Genomic DNA, 12,136 nt, shown 5'->3' with positions numbered 1-12,136 from the left:
TGCCAGTAGTTAATATGCCATGGCTTTCTCCTTCTCACTTATTTCTGTCTACAAGTCTCAAAATAAAGCCACAGTCTTTTCAAAGTTCTGAAAATATATTACCGGGGTATTATGTTACTTATCAGTCCAGGAAATTAATACAGATTATAGCAGAGCTGACTGTTTCTGACACACATTGAATTATTTTCATCACATACACAAACAAGCACCTAGAATGCATGACCCACTCCTGACACAGATGATAAGCCTATGTCTCCAGATGTTTATTACTGCTGAGCATAACTTACTACACCGTTAGCAAGTATATCCAAAGTTAACTCCGTACACTTCCAGATGCCCATTTGAATGTTGCGTAAGGTGACATAACTTCTGCCTTGGCATGAAAGGTACCCTCTGTCACTGATTTCTTTGGGTCTAGTAAACCCATCTACAGCCAGGGAGACCTACTTCAAAAACGATGTTTTCATGAAAGTGAACTATTACTTGATGGAAGGGCTGAATTCCTGCTTTTACAACATCTTTGTGCAGCTCTCTTATGATCCAACAAAGGGCTTTTCCTCTGGATTGTTATCGGACATTTTCACCGGATTGCTATAGCTCTAGCAAGAGGAAGAAGTATATTGCAGTTACGGCCATGCTGCGGCAATGTCACATCAGTCCATTTACCCGCGCCAACGCCCTGTCAGTGCAAGATACCATTGTCAAGCAAACATTTCTTGTTAAGGTATATTAGTTTAGTTTTGAAGCTGGAATAAACGCTAGCATCACATGCAAGTATACAGAGGGTTTTGTTGTATCCTGAACTTCCTCTGAAATGTGACCTGTCACAATACAAACTCTGGTGAGCAATCTTGTTTAATTCCCCTCCTTTCCCATTGGTAATGTTGAACATGTTTCATTCAAGATCACACAGCTTGCTTGCCTCTGCTTTATTTTTAAAGAATCTAAATTTAAAATTGTAGCAAAAACATCAATTCTGGGCCAGTGTTGGTTCAGAAGAACAACCTCTGTGCCCTTTCCTCCTGCCTCACTTACATCTGATCTGATTGTAAGAAAAGCTGCTTTGTATATACTTTGTAACCTGCACAAAGGGTAAATGCCTCAGAAATCTCTCTTGCTCTGTTTGATGGGGCAGCCAGCATGGGAAAAAGGCTTGAGAATTTTACTAATGTTTGGGCAGACAAGGCTCTCAGCCTACCTGGGACACCCCCAATTACCCTACCTCATCTTACTATTTATTACCATTACCAATCCACTGCCCATTTATTTTTCCCTTGATATCACTTATTTATACGCTCATCTTTCTTTCCTGTAATGGACCACCGCAGAGTAATGCACCAAGATTGACATTTCCTCCTACCCTCTTCCACCTTTTGTGTATTATTTACAGCTCCCTGCCGCCAGACTTTTACAATGGCAGTACTTTATTTTCCTTTTTCTTCTCTCTATATACTGGTTTCTAAAAGGCAGTGAATGAGTGACCTTCAATCACTTTAACAGGTAATAAATATTTTACCTGGAAGGAGGACATGGAAACAGCATGTCTCAGTTGACTGAAGTAATTTTCTTTACTATTATTTTGCTGCTGCGAGGAGCCAAAGAAATGTTTCCATTACACCAGGAACAGTGGAAACCACGAGCTGATGAAAGCTTTTTCAGCTATCATGCTGCATGGTTTTTTCTACCTGCTGCAGAGAAAGCTGCAAAGAACAAAAATGCTCACAAATGCAAAGGTTTGAAATACAATATTATCCATATCCCAGGCTTTCTTGTCTGTGCTGTGAGTGCAGAATCACAGAATGATGGGATAATTTGGGCTGGAGGAGACCTCAGGAGGTGCCCATCCAACCTCCCGCTCAAAGCAGCTCAGCTCTGGGGTCACAGCAGGTTGCTCAGGGCTTGAACCAGTTGGGTCTTGAAAACCTTCAAGAATGGAGATGGCACAACCTCGCTGGGCAAACTGTGCTGCTGCTTGAGTGTCCTCATGGGGAATAAGTTTTCCCTGCATTCAGTCTAAACCCTTCTTGTTTCAGTTTATTGTCACCTCTCACCTTGCTTCCTTGCAATGCTGAGAAAAGCCTGGCTCTATATTCTCAATAACCTCATAGGAAGGGGTTGGATAGTGTAGGGTCCCCAAAGCCTTCCCTGCCCCAGGCTGACCAAGCCCCACTCCCGTGGCCTCTCCTCTCAGGACAAGTGCTCCAGCCCCAAACACGCTGTGGGCCTCACTGACCTCACCCCAGTTTGTCAATGCCTTTCCTGTACTAGGAGCCCCAAACTGGACACGGTATCTGGATGTGATCTAACGAGTGCTGAGCAGAAGGGACTAATCTCCTCCTTGATCTCCTGGCCATGCCCCTGTTTGTGCCACCTGCGTTGCTGACCCCAGGGCCTTCCCCACAGAGGCAGTAGTGTCCTGTCTCCTACGCCGAGCACGGTACCTGGTATGGGGCAGAACTGTGCATCCGCACCACATTTTTCCCCCCAACAAAAAAACTTCTTCAAGTGATGCCTTGACAGACTGACAGCCTGCATTTGAAAAGTATTGGGTAGCCTTTTTTTACATCCTTGAAAGTAGCAAGGACACTACATTGCAGAGAAGATCTGTGGTGCTACCATTAAATGGTAAATACAGGAAATAAAACCCAAAATCAAATAAATATTCTTATAAATATGGTGAGTTGGACACCACTGGCACAACTTAACTGTGTTGAATTTCTTTTTGTCTCCCTTTCAGCAAAATGTTCTTAAAAATGTTTATAGATCGTTAATTTACATGCCACTATAGTTTTGCATTTTAGCAGATGCTTCCAACTCACCTTGCACTCCATCTGACTTTGGAGACCTGCCTTCCTTCCAATTGTGTGCTTTCATTTTGCAAATCTTATTTTTGCAACATTCAGTGACCTAATATTCATTCAGCGTTTTTCATCTTGAAAAAAATTTACTAACAGTGGTACATTAACATAGAAACTACTTCACTCACCACATTACTGCAGACAATTAAGCAATTTTTGCCAAAGGACACTTTCTGGTACAGCAATAGCTTGACAGACGACGTCTTCCTTTCCTCGGTGCTGACGAACAGCTGAAACATCAGGAAAATTTCAGTCATTAATTCCGACTAGTTTCATTCTAAAGAGAGGAATTTATCAGAATCTCTTTTTCTGCACGAGCTTTGAACTTTAACATTTAAAGAGCTCAACACAACCCACTTAAGAAAAATGATTCTTTAAAAAAACCTAATCAGGAACAAAAAAAGGACTGTTAAATCCTGTCCCCAGTTGACTCCCTCTGAGATTTAGCTGAGACATTTGATCACACTTAGAAAACAGAGATGTTATTGCTGACTACCTTAGCAAGCTCTCATGAGGATTTAGTTATATAGGCTGCGGTGTAGGTCACAAGGAGTGTGGGGGAGTGAAAGCTACTACGTAAAAATAGTTACCTAGAATGACCAGGAATAACCTGACATAGGCTAGAATTTCTTAAAAATATATGAAGCTTTGCAGAGAGGAAAAAAGTCCAAACCGGGACTTTGTTAATGTTCCAATTATGAGAATATTAACTGTAAAACTCTAGGAAAACTTAAAATACTCCATATTGAATTGCTTTAAATACTCCATATTGAATAATCTTAAATGACGCTGCTGCATCATTAAAGACTGAAGTATTAATTCAAATTTACGTCTCACAAGGTGATCTCTGTTCACTTTTTACTTGTGCCAGATCTAATTACGCTAAGCATACTGCTTTGCTTTTGCTATACAGCAGTTAATGACAAGACCAATAAAGGCACCACTGAAGACCCAAAGCTCATAAAAACTATCTTAATTTAACAAACATTAAAACGCAGACACCGGAAGACAAATGCTTGTTTCACGTTATGACCGCAGAGCGGACGTGAGACGCTTGAAAACATCTAATGTGCATTTTTGTATCTTAAATACAAACACACCGAGTCTTGCTTCAGCGTCTGACCCTTGGTCGAGGAGCGTGAAGACGGCCACATGCCTTCGCGTTGGGCTTGGTGCCACGCTGCCCCAGCCTCACGGTTCAGTCCTGCCCGGGGGTCCAGCTTCGTCTCACGGCCTACGAACAGCAGCCACGTTCCTCCCTTCGGAAAGGTGTCCGAGAGCAAGACCGGGCAAGAACCGCTGAGTTTAGAGGGCACGTCCAGGGAGGAAAGCCCAGCGAAGGCCAGCCAGAGGCCGCGCGTTTGGCCCACTGGGCCCTGAGGCTGGGGGACCCGCTATGCCCAAAGACAATTTAATAACCTCACTCCATCGCTTCACCTCAAGACGAGGGGCAAGCGGCTGCTCGGGCTCAGCCTGGACTTCAGCCAGGACACGGCCATCCCACCCGCCTCGCTCCTCACACAGGTACCCGCACCGCCTCACGCCGACCCGCCCAAAGACAATTTAATAACCTCACTCCATCGCTTCACCTCAAGACGAGAGGCAAGCGGCTGCTCGGGCTCAGCCTGGACTTCAGCCAGGACGCGGCCATCCCGCCCGCCTCGCTCCTCACACAGGTACCCGCACCGCCTCACGCCGACCCGCCAACTACCCGGGCTGGCACCGGGGCCGCGGGAGGCTCAGCCCCGCGGGCCCCCTCCCCTCCTCGGCGGCGCTGGGTGGAAAATACGAGCTCGCACCGATCGCCCACCGCAGCTTTACCTCAGGGGGCGCGGCCGCCCCCCGCCGCCGGTCCCCTCCCGCCCGGCGACACCGCCGGCGGATGGCGCCGCTCCAGGCCCACGGCGGCGGCTCGGGGCAGGGGGCCGCGGTTCGCCTGCGGGCTTAGCGCCCGTGTGGGCCGTTAATGGAGAGGGGCCGCGGCGCGGGAGAGCGAGGGCCGCGGGCTGAGGTAAGGGAGGGCGGCGGTGGGGAGCCCCGCATCGCCCGGGACCAGCGGCGGGGGAAGGGGAGCGGGAGCGCGGCGCTGACAGGCGGCGGGGAGCCGGGCGGCCGCAGCGGAGGTGTGGGGAAGGCGGGGAAAGGAGCGAGCGGCCCCCAGCCGCCGCCGCGCCCCGGCGGGGAGGGAGGGGGAGGAGGGCGCTGGGCGGCCCGGTCTCGGCAGCCCCATCCGCGCTCCCCCTGCCCAGCCCCGGCCATGAATATGTAACTCCCCTCTATTTCCCGAGCTCCATTGCGGAGGCTGCCGCTCGCCATATTGTGCTGCTGGGGCTGCGGTTTCTCCGCCGGCGAAAGAGGGCGGCGGGAGCGAGCGGCGCGGTGAGGCGCGGCGGCCTGAAGTGGGAGCCCGGCGGGCGGTGAGCGCAGGGCTGTGGGCGGGGGCCGGGGCCGGGGCCGGGGCCGGGGCGGTCGCGGTCGCCACCGCCGGGTCTCTCCCCCTAGTGGGGCAGGGGAGGCTGCGGAGCCGGCGGCTGCGGCGGGGTGCCCGGGAGGGGTGTCTGCTGCCGGGAGCGGTGCCCGACCCCGGTGCGGAGGAGGAGCGGCGCTTCCCTGAGGTGATTGTTACGGCGGGGCGGGGGTGTCCCGCGGGGAGCTCCCCTCCAGGCATGGGGCGCTGTCCGGGGAGCCGCCGCGGTCGGGCTTCCCCCGGCCCCGGCCGGGCAGTGGCCGCGCAGGTGGGTGCGCTGCCCGCGGCTCCGCTCCCCTTCGCCCCCTGACAGGCTGTCCCCGCCGGGCCGGGGCTGCTCGCCCCCCGCCTGCCGGCCCCCCGCGCCGGGGGGGCTGCCGGGGCCGGTGGTGGGGCTGTGGGACGCGCCCGGACCCCCTCTGCTTCCCTCCAGCCTGGGCTCCCAGGGCCGCCGGGGGCTCCGCAAGCCCCGAGCCACCCCCGGGGGGCCCGGCGTGCGGCTGCGAAGCCCGGAGGTGCGGGGATATATGTATGTATCTGTGTATGTACGCTTTGGAAGCCGCAGGGAGAGGTACCGGTATCACAACCGCATATCCTAACGGCAACCCAGAGAGCGAGGCATTGCCAGATGCCTTACTTGGGAAGGGAGAGCCAATTAACGGAGTCACATCCATTATTGTTATTTTAATAAAATTGCCCCTGCTTAAAATATGATTTATTGCTCTGCATTCCCAGTCTTTTGTTTCTCCTGAAGCCTGTGCACATCACCATGCTGAACAGTATTTGCAAGGCGTGATGCTGATAAACTGATACCAGGAACGACCTGACCGCTCTTGTGGAAATGTCATCGTTTCCAACAGGGCATCAGGTGGAGAAAGACACTGTGTCGGGAGCTGTAGGTGTGTCTCCTCCCTTCACACTCGCTCTCACTGCTTCCGATACGAATTTAGCACCTGTTTCTTGCCAACTTTCATGCTCTGTGGTAGCTGGTTCTTCAAAATCGTTTGCCTTCCTTGGACCCACCCCATAGCATAGCGTATATATGAAGCGAACACCCTGAGCAATATTCTTCTTGAGATTTTCATTACGCTATTTGTTTTTCAGACCCTCTTCTATGGAATATAATTGGATCAAGTGCCTAATTCCATAGAAATCCAGAGGACAGCTAGTGGAGAAAGATGATTTCTAGTACGATAAATCATAATCCAGTCCTGCTTGGAAGTGGTTATAGCTCTGTGTAATAACTATGCGTTGCACGCAGGCTTCTCAGGATTAAAGGAAATCACTTGCATTTGAAAAAACGTGACTGGTGTGCGGGTGAAATGATTTTTGCTTGGGGAAAATTCTTTAATCAAATATGTCAGTCATTCAGTGACAAAGACTCGATTTGTCATAGGAGTTCCCTGCAGAGGTACTCTCATTTGTATTCATCTATGTTTTCATTAAAAACTTTTGTAATGAGATAATTTGACATTTTTATACGTCATGTCAAGCTCAGAGCTGGCATTCAACTTGTCAGCTAAGACAGAGGCGCTCACTTTGAAAGTAGCGGATATCAATAAGCAGTGTATTTTGCACTAAAAGATATACTTGTTTGAAGGATTAGCTTTCTCAGTTGTTTGGAGATGGGAGGAATTTTCACTGGAGAGATGTTAGCGTGAGCCGCAGTGTCGGATAGCAAGCTTTGTGGCCGGATCTGACTCTGTTATCGTGCATTTCAGTGATGGTACTTAAAGAAGTTTAGAACATCTTCAGACCTCATTGACCCTGTGAATTGTTATTTACAGTGTTTAATAAATGCCTTATTTCGGCATTCAGCTTCGTAATATTAGTGGGACACAGATTTTGCATTGGAGGAGTTTTTTTAACTTCTTTGGTGGCTAAAATTTTGATCTTTGGCTTCAAAGCTTTGAAACACCAGCCCTACTGCAGTTGCCAAGAAAAGCACTGCCTGTCATGTCATAGACTTTAAATAATATGCATGCGCCAGTGAAGTAAATTGCATGGGGCTCCCTTTATCAATGACACTTTGTTTTTTAAGTATGGTGCATGGTAATATGTTGCGTATAGAGACTTGGTTGGCCATCTTGGGTCATAAGAGCAGCATTCCAGCATTTTCAAGGCGGTGTTATCATTAAATAGTAATACGGTTGGCACCTATAGGAAAGCCGTCAGTCTTATATGTGAAATAGATGTTGGGATACGTTAATTCAGCGTTCTTTAAACGTTTCTCTTTCCCTTGCTTAACAAAAAGAATGCAATGGGGGGAAAAAAGGCATGGGGAAAAGGGAGCTTCAAAAATGAGACGTAAGTCTGCAGCTGCTCAGTTGTATTTTTCTTAAAAGGAGCACTGGATATGTTACTGAAGCACCAGTTCAAAGGACATGCATGGAAATAGTATCAGAGTAAAAAGATTCCTTCCACTATTTTTTTCTTTTGCTAAAATAGCTATTTTTACTGAATAGATCAGCAGTTTAATAATGATGCAAACAGAGAGAAAAGAGATTGGAGAAGGGATGAAGGGATGTTGGTGAGCCTAAACTTGGTTCTGCTTGTTGGTGAAAATAACTGGCCTTTGAAGCTGACCTTAAATTCTTAATTTTCTGAGGAATGAGCAGCGTTCAGTATTATGGAGCTGTTTAGACTTGTTGCAGTGGAGAAATATCTTAGGAATTATCCCTGTCTGCCTTCCCCCCACTTCTGGACCATGGAGCTCTCTTACAAACAGCTGGGAGTTAACAGTAGCAGTCTGCTAACTAATTAAAAACCTAATCCATTCTTTACTCTTTCCCACTCAGGGATAAAATTAAACTATTTTGGATGATTACTGGGTTTACACTGTGTAAGTATTGCTTCTGTAGTACTGTTTACAAAATGTACAGTTTTATTTGAGGGTGAGTCCTTAAAACACAAATTGTTGTTAGCTGTCACCCAGCTTGAGACGAAAGCTGTCTGGTTGCCAAATTAACATGTTTATTTCTATATATTTATTGTAGGTATGAAGTCAATCATATGTAAGATTACTTGAGTCATTCTTTTTGTCTCTCAAGTGTTGTGGGGGAGTTTATTTTCTGTTTATTAATAACCAAGCTGTCTTCTGTTCTCATTAAGAAAATTATATCGCTATTGGTTGTGGCTAGCTTCACTATGATAAGTAAGTGGGTGAGAAATTTTTGTGGCTATCTAACTCAGCTCTGGAAAAACTGAAAAAACCCCAAGCATATTTCTTGATCTGATATTCTCAGAATTTCTCCCACAACATAAACTCATAAGAATATTACTGCTTACTGACATTTATGTTAATAAATGTGATGGATAGTAGGTATGTTGTATGCTGAGGCGAAGGATAACAAAGTGGCTCACTTGATGTGATCCCAGTAGCCTGGGGAGAGCAGTACACCCAATTTACAGAATATTTGGCTTGAGCTTCTACGATGTTCCTTAAAATTTGCTTAGATGCATCTTGGATCCTGTAGCACTGTAACAAAGCCATAGTCCAAGGAGCTGATGAGCCGGCTTTTCCTCTTTTTCTGCTGGTGAAGTGAAAAATAACAAACCCATGCTAGTTTCCCAATGGAAGTGGAAGCAGATCTGTGCTGGCTCCTAAAGCATTGCAGTTCAGGGTTTAGCGTGGTAGTTTCAATGTGTCTTCAGTTTTACACTGTCTCGGCACCTGGATGGCGAGCAAGGTGTTCTGCCGTGGGCTCAGGAGGGGCCCCTGAACGCTGGAACAGCCTCCGCAGTGCGGTGGAGGAGCAGGAGGTACAGCCCTGAACAGTGCTCTAACAAATTAACTGTGGAAGTAATGTATCGGTTCTGTAGCTCCTGTTTATTAACATCATATTAAAGTTATCCTCATGGTTGCAGTTGAAGAGAGTGCAAGTTTTGATGCTGGCAGTGCTTGACACCATCACAGCTGTCAGGAAGGAACCTGGAAGCCTTGAGTACACATACCTCTGCCAGGAGAGGGGTTTTTTTCATCTCGGTGAGCACAGTGTTGTATTAAAACTACAGAGTTCTGAAGGTGAAATTGAATCAGTGTGTTTCATTATCACCACCAAAAGTGGGTTGAGCTGTTGTGTGAAAACCAGCTGCGTTAGTGTTTGGGTTTTTTTCCCTGCTGTAACTGTAGCTATAGAAGTGATTTCTACCAGCACAGTCATCAGTCAAGGACTGTGTTTCTTCACGTTCCCAAAGTAAAAACTGAAAGTAGAAAGTAGAAGACTAGTTTTCTAGACACCTAACCTTTGCTGCTGAACTAGTAACAGCATTTGTGGAGATGGGAAGGATCATCTGAATGGTAGTGCAAGGACATTCATAGGATTTCTATTAAAATGTACGTCAAACTGAACAGTGGTATTGAAATCATCTAACTTAACCTTATTGATTGGAGCGGTCAGTTCTCGCTTTCGGCAGCTGTTATTTCAGGGAGACAGCAAGAAATTGGTTAGCCTTAAAAAATGTGCCAGCAGTGCTGTGAGGGTAAGAAAGTACCGTAAAAACAAAAGCACTGGTTCGGAAGCATCGTACTGTGGGAAGGAGGTATACTCCACAATACGTGGAGTTTTGTTACAGTCACATCCATGTAAGTGCGGTCTCTTACTGCAGACTGTGAGGTTTGGTGGACTATAAACATGCCACTAGACAATGAATTTAAAAAAGGGGAGGAAAAAAAAAAGTAAGTCTGATTAAAATATCCTCAGGCCACATGTATCATTCCTGGCCTGTTTGTATGTATTTAGTTGCTGTGATGGATTAAACTTTTCTGGAGTTTGAAGGCTTACTTTTGTTTGCTCCCCAAAGTTTTCAATCCTTTATGACTCCTAGTGTGATCTGATACAGCGCTGAAATTAATTTTAGGCAGGATTTTAGAAAGGCATTTTTTCTTTTCTCCTTCACAGTTGGTTATTAATTCTGAAGTCTAAGGTTGATTTAACTTTAAAAGCTTAAGAACTTCATTAAGAACTACAGTTGCGAGCTTATCAGTAATCAGTAGCATTATGATATTAGAAACGTTGCTTAAAGTTTAACAAATAACAGAGAAAACGGCAATTCTACTCACTCCCCCCCAGTGTTCTGCTTAATATTGTTACTTCACAGGGCTAAGTTATGGCCTGGTAATGGCTGTTTTCTGTTTTATATGAATTGATGGCAAAGGTCTTTGGCAAATTTTAGGTCTGATTTATTGGCCCACATGAGGCATGAAAAGGTACTGTTCCTGTAACAGTTTTGTTTTCACTCCTGGCAGAAAGTGTTACTGTTGTATCATATTTTAGTACTGACTTTGGACAAGATACAGATGGTGTGAAAGGGTAAGTACCAGGATTTTTTAGCTTTAACGATTAAAATAATCTTACTATCTGTTGCATTAGAACAGTGGGCAATGGTTGGTTTTGGGGTTTTTTTTGTACCACAACCTGAAAAGTTTTCTGCTTAATCCCTCCGAGATAAAAAAAGTCTAAGCTTTTTAGTTTAAGAGTAGCCTGGTTTTGGATGAGTTTGAGCATTTATAGGTATGACAGCTAGAGGAAGGTGGGTGAATTCTGGACTACTTCAAGGCAACTAACGTGTTATCGAGAGAGCTCTCTGCAAATGTCGTGATCGTTTTGTGTATTCCAGTTTTTGTAGCTCAGGAGATGTCCGGGAGGGTATGATACAGGACTGTAAATAAGAGGTTGAACACTAAGGACTGAGGTTATTGACAGTAATGGAGTGATCCAGGAGGCAGTGTGAAAAGGCCACTGATGCCCCTGGCAGGAAATATAGAACTCATTCGAATAAACTCGAGTTTGAGTGTCATGAGCAACGTACGTGGACGTGTAGTGCTTATACGCTATTATTTACTGCTGTAAATACACAGAGAAGCACCAACTTAAAATCACATACTCTGTCATGTCCAAAAGTACGTGACTGTTCTTAACACTGTGGTAAAACAGCCTTGAGTATGATCAAAAGTTTCATTTGATACTTCTTTTTCCTTAATGCTCTTGACATCTAAAATGGGAGGATTGTCTCTCTTTGGTCACGTCTGTTAGCGTTAGATTGATTGAATTCTTCCATAGGTGTACATATGTATAGCAGATGGTTTGTATGAGGTCATAGCACACAGGTTTCTAAAGGCCAGGCTGAGCAGCTTGACGGCCAGATTGGAAACGCTGCCGTACTCCATGGATCAATTCATTTCAGGTCCGGTAAATGGTGAGTGGCAATTAACTGGAAGATCCTGCGTCTTAAGGCACCAGGCAAACCCATTTTCTTCCTTAGGAGAATAAATACAGTGAAGAAACTGTAAAAGACCTTGTGCTAGCAAGCAACACAAGTGGGTTTCAGAAACGCCAATAATTTTATTTTTTTGTACCCCCCCTCTTGTCAGATGTCATCTGAGCCTGCTGGAGGTTTCATAATGATCGCATCAGGTGGTGTTACTTGGTTTTCTAGGAAGGTTTTTTTCTTTTATAGTGAAAAGAAATGCCTATTAAGTTTATGGGGCAGGTTGTGGGAAAATGGGAGTTTGCGACTAGTTATCAGGAAAACCAAAAACTCGGAACTAGTGTGATTCAGAGGGACAATCATGTTGGGAAAACATCTGTAGTGTTACCGACTGTTGAGGCTGTTAAACTGCACTGGTGCCTCGGGTTTCTCTGCATTCCTCAGTTTTATTGGCTGCTTTGGGACATTTTTGAGTCTGTGGTCTTGAATTAATTACACTTTCTCTTTTTTCTCCTGGCTGGTAGCGCTCTAGGGCAGAAATGAGGTTGTCTCTCTTTGCTAATTGCTCTTTATAGGCTGACAAACTTTGGATTTCTCAGTT

The sequence above is a fragment of the Gavia stellata genome, chromosome 10 (genome assembly GCF_030936135.1).
Source record: "Gavia stellata isolate bGavSte3 chromosome 10, bGavSte3.hap2, whole genome shotgun sequence".
NCBI lineage: Eukaryota > Metazoa > Chordata > Aves > Gaviiformes > Gaviidae > Gavia > Gavia stellata.
The sequence above is the reverse complement of the archived record's forward strand: the minus strand, read 5'-3'. Positions refer to the sequence as shown.